Genomic DNA, 7014 nt, shown 5'->3' with positions numbered 1-7014 from the left:
ATAGCCTTCTCCTTGTTTCTGTTCGGAACTGGATAAATCAGTACACACTAATGCACGAGTAGGCTTCAAGCACATTTTTGTATGACCCATGAGTTCGTGAAAGAATACTGAGATTCTCTTAGGACTGAATTCTTAGAGTCATAATTCAGGTTGCCAGCCATGACATGGCCTGACAATTGGGGGGGGGGGGGGGCACAGAGGGGTGCTGCTGCCCAACAGCAATTTTTAAATATTATTTTCCTCCCTTTGGCTGCAGTGCTGGCAGCTAGAAACAGGAGCCAGAAGAATGTGGTCCCCACCCCAGGGAGGACCAGGGTGGCCAACTCTGGGTTGGGAAATACTTGGAGATTGTGGGGGTGGAGTCTGGGGAGGGTGGGATTTGGGGAAGGGAGAGTCCTTAGCAATGTTCCCTCTAAGCTGCAGAATCTTGTGAGCGAAACTTCTACTTTGTGAGCTACTGGCATTAAAGTTCTGAGCTACTGCATAAATTAGTGTGCTCTAGGGTCATCCTTCCTGAGCTAAGACAAAATTGTGTGAGCTGGAGGCTAAAAATCTTTGAGCTAGCTCACGCTAACTCAGCTTAGAGGGAACACTGGTCCTTAGCCAGATATAATGCCATAGAGTCCACCCTCCAAAGCAGCTATTTTCTCCAAGGAACCTGATCTTGGTTGTCTGGAGGTCTATTGTAATAATGGGAAGTCTCCAGGTGCCATCTGGAGGTTGGCAACCTTAAATAAAATGATACATGTGATACTAATGTGCCTCCCGAATCAGCTTGTAGTCACACATGAGTTCAAGGAACTAACAGCCTTAAGTGTTCTGGGACCCGAATTGAGTCAGGAAAACTGTGCAGAAGGGTAGGCAAAAGCCACTCCCCACCCTCCACTTCTGAACCAAGTTTGGCCCCAGAGCAGTAGTTCTCCAAGGTCACATGTGACTGCCAATTGGGTTGGGAGCTCCTGACTCGATGCATGCCACATATATCAAGTAGTTTGACCATTAATTGGTTAGATCATTTATATATGACCTTTCTCCTGAACTAAGGACACCCAATATGCAATTAAAATAAATTGAGGTGCAACATTAAAACCAAATCTCTCCTTGGAGAGATTCCTCTATCTCCCTCTATTGTTCTCTTCAACTAGTGAATGAAGACTGTTTTTGTTTTGTTGGCAATTTCTCACTAACTCTTATTAGCCCTGTTCTTTGTTTTTGAGTTTATATGTTTTATTTAATGGAGGGGCAAAATGAAGGGATTTTTCACATTTGGGATGAGTAAAATGTCACAGAATCACAGTAACATCAAGGTCAATCCACTCCTTAGACAAAAGGGACCAATGGAATTTTTGTCATGGGTACCAGCTTCATTAAAGTCCTCATTATCTTACTACAACTACTATTAAGACTCTTTTTCCAGCAGCTTCTGTACAAGCCAAGTTGGACTAGTGTTGGGCAAAGTGAGTGAGAAGCTTATTCTTGCAGTGACCAACATTATTAGTGCTTACCAATTGGTAGACTCATTTTTACCTCAACAGCTTCATTGTAAGACGTTGCCTTTTGATTTTATGTTGGGGGATTTAGCAAAAAGGCAAGGGCTAGCGAGAGGTGAGGTAAAATGGAATCAGCTACCTGTGTTTATCGAGATTGTGCTCTAGAGAACCCTATTTGAAGACAAGAACCAAACCAATTTAAAAGGAAATATGTTTTGTTATTGAAAAATAATAGAAGTTAAATATACATGCAGGTTGGAAAACATACACATAAGGCATTGAAATAAAAAAGTTGTGGGTGGAAGCTGGATGGAGGTAGGGCAGTGGGTGATAAGTCACTAGTCTTGGAGAGCAAATGAGCCTGAGGTTTGGGAGAAGGAAGGTACATGAAAATGATGAGCACTGCATGTACAAAGGACCTGATATGAATCATGGGTGTCCGTTTACCTGGGCACCCAAACAGAGTCACACTGGGCATGTGTTAAACTAGGTCTTCTTATATCCAAAGATGTATCTTGAGGGTATGATTACAGGGATGAGCTAATATGACAATGGTGTGATGGGTTTAGGATGTCTCAACTAAAGGAGTGTTTGATGTTTCCCAAGCATTAGACAAAAAGGGGGATGTTTCTTAATGGGAGAGCCCCATGGTGCAGAGTGGTAAGCTGCAGTACTGCAGTCCAAGCTCTGCTCATGACTTGAGTTTGATCCCGGCAGAAGCTGGATTCAAGTAGCTGGCTCAAGGTTGACTCAGCCTTCCATCCTTCTGAGGTCGGTAAAATGAGTACCCAGCTTGCTGGGGGAAAAGTGTAGATGACTGGGGAAGGCAAACCACCCCCAAAAAAAGTCTCCCATGAGAACGTCGTGATGCGATGTCACCCCAGAGTCAGAAATAACTGGTGCTTGCACAGGGGACTACCTTTACCTTTTTTTTTTTTTCTTAATGGGTGAGAGTATGAGAGGCAGTTTGGTAAAACTGAGAAGTTGATGTTTCTCCTTGATGGCCTGGAGTAAAAGGAGGATATGCAGATGTATGACAAACACTGGAGAAATCACTTCTGGAATAAAAGTGATTACTTGAAATGAGGACATACGATAGTTTTTATGGCATGACAGGAATGAAGACAGGAAACACATTATCAGACATAATCCATTCATGCTAGTGGAGATGGGCTAGAAGATGCTTTTGCTAGACAATAGACAGTGTCTTAGCCATTGCTGTAGAGACCTTGGGGTATTGGACAGAGATTGCCCAACTGCTGTTCCATGGAGAAGGAGATAGACGGAGATGGGGGAGGGACTGCTTCAAGGAATCTGGCAGCAATGTCAGCCCTGTTACTGAGCCTATGTATCTGCCTTGTAGGCTCGTTGCTATCTCCTGGCAAGGCATCTCTCATGTCAATCCTGGCTTTTGGGGGGTTTATATCCCTCCCTCCCTGCCAAGGCAGGCTCAGGACTGCTTACAATTCATAATAAAACAGCAATAAAACATTGAGTTAAAACATTAAATTAAAACAATTCAGGTGCTAATTTCAATACAATTTTGATACAATTTAAAGATGGCATTCGGTGGTCTTAAACATCCATTCAGATCTAATACCTTGGCGATGGTCATTATTTCAGTTAAATGCTAGCTGAAATAGTATAGTCTAGCAGGCCTTGTGGAAAGACTACCCACATGGCAGGGCTGTCACCATAGTTACATCATTTCTGCCTATCTTTGGGCTCTTTAAGTGGTGGAAACAGTGGCAGGAAAGCAGGTGATAACAGAAGACAGACTGAGTAGCATGTGGATGGGAGAGAAAAGGTGTGGGCAGTGACAGGAAAGAGCAATAAGAACAGAGAATGAGATGAAATCTTGAAATGACTGGGTAGAGTGTACTTCTAGGGCCAGCTCTATGAAACTAATGGACAATTACTAATTATTTTGTCAACACAGGCACTTATGTGTGTATGCAGCTAAGTGTACATGTCTCAGAGCAAGGATTACATGATTGTGAACGAGACAGATGCATATACAATAAAATATGGTCCCTGTAATATGGTTCAGGGAGGAAAAGCAGCATGGTATAGCCTGATTCCATAAAGATCTTGGAAGCTAAGCAGTGCTGGTACTTGGGAGACCACCAAAGATGACTCTGAAGGGGAAAGCAATGGCAAACCGCCTGTTTCTTACTTGCCTTGAAAGCTCCTTCCTGAGGTTGCCATAAATCAGATGCGAATTGATGGCAGTTTACATACACACAATATGCATGCAACCAGCAGCTTCAGCCCATTCCAGTCTCCTGACCACTGACACTTTGGATGGACAACTGTAGGACTAGCATGGACCTGTATGTTTTATGCTGATAGTGATGCTTTCAGGCTACTTTTCAAAGGAAGCAGTCAAGGAAGATGTGCCCTGGCCAAGCATCTGCCCTTGTTACAGCCTCATAATGTTCCCCTAACACAGTTCAGCCATGGACAATACAGTCCTATGCAGTAGTGTTGCCATGCCCTTCCTAGCTACTGGCAGGGGATGGTGGGGAGGGGTTAGGATTGCCAGATCCAGGTAGGAAATTTCCTAGAGATTGGAAGGAGCCTGGGAAGGACAGAATCCTTAATGGAATATAAAAGCCATAAAACCCCTCCAAAGCAGGGTTGTCAAATGTCTGACCCGAAGGCCAAAACTGGACCACCCAGGACTTTAATTAGGCCTATGGGACTCTTTTCTCCCCCCTCACCCTTTTCAGGCTTTGAAGCTCCTCACCCTTTAAAACTCCAAGGCTGAGGAAGTCCCCTTTTCTTTCTGCCTTGTCTTTGCTGGCTGCAGCAGGAAGCAAAGCTGCAAGGAAAACATGGAATGGATTTTCCATTAAGGTCTCTGTGCTCAGATAGATAGGATCCAGAGACCTTAATGGAAAATCCATTCCACGTTTTCCTTGCAGCTTTGTCTGTGCTGCAATGTGTTTCAGTGGAGTAGAGATCAGTTTGCTTTTCAGTGTTCCTATAGCCAGCTGAAGCTCATACTTCCTGGAGTGTCCTTGCAAATAAAGGGTTAATGCTTTCAGCCAGTTTGTCTCTGCTGAATGGACTTGACCTAGTGTGTACTCCAACCTAGGAACCAACAGTCAAAAAGAGATATTTCACTGGAGAACCATTGCCAATCTGAGTAGACCTTGGGGGGGGGGGGAGAAAGAAGCTTACAATGCCATTTCATCATTTCCCCAGGCTCAGAGCATTTTATATGTTTAGTTTCTGCTGTGATCCTTGTGTTTTTCTTGATGTTTTATTTAAATATGCATTGCCAAATCCCACTATTCTCCCATCCATCCATTTTAAACAAAATATTGCAAGAGTTTAAAGCATGCTTGTATTTTAAGTTTTAAAATATATTTAAATGTGTTTGTCTGTGTCCTTTATAAAGTTTATATATCCATTACCTCACATTATACTTTATGAAACTCAGCCCTCCTAAAAATGAGTTAGACACCCTTGTTCCAAAATATCCATTTCCTCCAGGAGAACTAATCGAACTAATCGACCTCCAGGTCGACCATCAGCTACTGATCCACCGCCTCGCCGACATTGGGGTTAAGGGGTCTGCTTTACAATGGCTCTCCTCCTTCCTCATGGGTCGGGGACAAAGGGTGGCGATTGGGGGTGAACGATCCCAGAGGCGCACACTAGATTGTGGGGTGCCTCAGGGAGCAGTCCTCTCCCCGATGTTATTCAACATCTATATGCGCCCCCTTGCCCAGATTGCCAGGAGGTTTGGGCTGGGTTGCCATCAATATGCAGATGACACCCAGCTCTATCTGCTAATGGACGGCCGGCCCGCCTCCCCCCCGGGAGGCCTGGATCGGGCGTTACAGGCTATCGCAACGTGGCTTAGACTGAGCGGGCTGAAGTTAAATCCGGCAAAGACAGAGGTTCTCTGTGTGGGTCGCGGCGCTCCAGGAGGGGAAATATCCCTCCCGACCTTCGACGGTGTGCAGCTAAAGGCGGCGCAGCAGGTGAAGAGTCTGGGTGTCTTGCTGGAGCCTTCATTATCAATGGAGGCCCATATAACAGCCACTGCCAAGTCAGCATTCTTCCATCTGAGGCGGGCAAAGCAGTTGGCCCCTTTTCTGGAGCGTCGGGACCTAGCAACGGTGATCCATGCGACGGTCACCTCATGATTGGACTACTGTAACGCCCTCTACATGGGGCTGCCTCTGTGCCGGACCCGGAAGTTACAACTAGTGCAGAACGCGGCGGCCAGGCTGTTGCTCGGTCTCCCAAGATGGGAACATGTACGGCCGGGGCTACGCGAGCTGCACTGGTTACCGATTGTATACCGGGTCCAGTACAAAGTGCTGGTTATTACCTTTAAAGCCCTATATGGCCGAGGACCAGCCTACCTGAAGGACCGTCTCTCCCCGTATGAACCCCAGAGAGCACTGAGGTCAGTAGGAAAAAACTGACTGACTACCCCTGGGCCAAGAGAAATTAAACTACAGAACACTCGCTCACGGGCCTTTTCGGCTGCAGCCCCATATCTCTGGAACCAACTCCCAGAGGAGGTGCGGGCCCTGCGGAACCTTGATCAGTTCCGCAGGGCCTGCAAGACCACCCTTTTTAAATTAGCTTTTATGAACAGCTGAATTATAATTTTACAACGAAGAAAATCCGCCATCAGCACTAACTAGAATAGCGTCAATGATAGTGTTATAGTTTGTTTTAGTTAATTGTTCTAACTGGTTTTTAAGGTTAATTAATGCTTAATTTTAATGTTCTTAATGTAATTGTTTTATTAATGTACCATTGGTCACGATGTGGTTTATTACTGTTTTAATTAATGTACCATTGGTCATCATATTGTTAGCCGCCCTGAGCCTGCTTCGGCGGGGGAGGGCGGGGTACAAATAAAATTTATTATTATTATTAGTCTGGAGGGGAGCTGTACTTCTGAGGGATTCCCAGGTCTCACATTAGGGTTGCCAAGTCCAATTCAAGAAATATCTGGGGACTTTGGGGGTGGAGCCAGGAGCAAGGTTGTGTCAAGCATAATTGAACTCCAAAGAGAGTTCTGGTCATCACATTTAAAGGGACTTTTAAATCCTTTTCCTCCATTGGAAATAATGAAGGATAGGGGCACCTTTTGGGGGGGCTCATATAATTGGACCCCATGGTCCAATCCTTTTGAAACTTGGAGGGTATTTTGAGGAAAGGCACCAGATGCTATGCAGAAAATTTGGTGCCTCTACCTCAAAACCCAGCACCCCCAGAGCCCCAGGTACCCGCAGTTTGATTCTCCATTATACCCTATGGGAATCGATCTCCATAGGGAATAATGGATTGTGCAGCAGGCATTTCCCTCCTCCCCACTTTCTGATGACCCTGAAGTGGGATGAGGGCCTCCAAATCGGGGGATCCCCTGCCCCTACTTGGTGATTGGCAACCCTATCCCACATGGAGGCTGGAGTCCCTGCTATGCAGAGTTGGTCTAGATTAATCCTACTGATTTCAGTGGGCTTAGACTGGAGTAACTCTACATAAGGTC

Source organism: Heteronotia binoei, chromosome 2, assembly GCF_032191835.1.
Source record: "Heteronotia binoei isolate CCM8104 ecotype False Entrance Well chromosome 2, APGP_CSIRO_Hbin_v1, whole genome shotgun sequence".
Taxonomy (NCBI): Eukaryota; Metazoa; Chordata; class Lepidosauria; order Squamata; family Gekkonidae; genus Heteronotia; species Heteronotia binoei.
Note: the sequence above shows the minus strand (reverse complement) of the source record.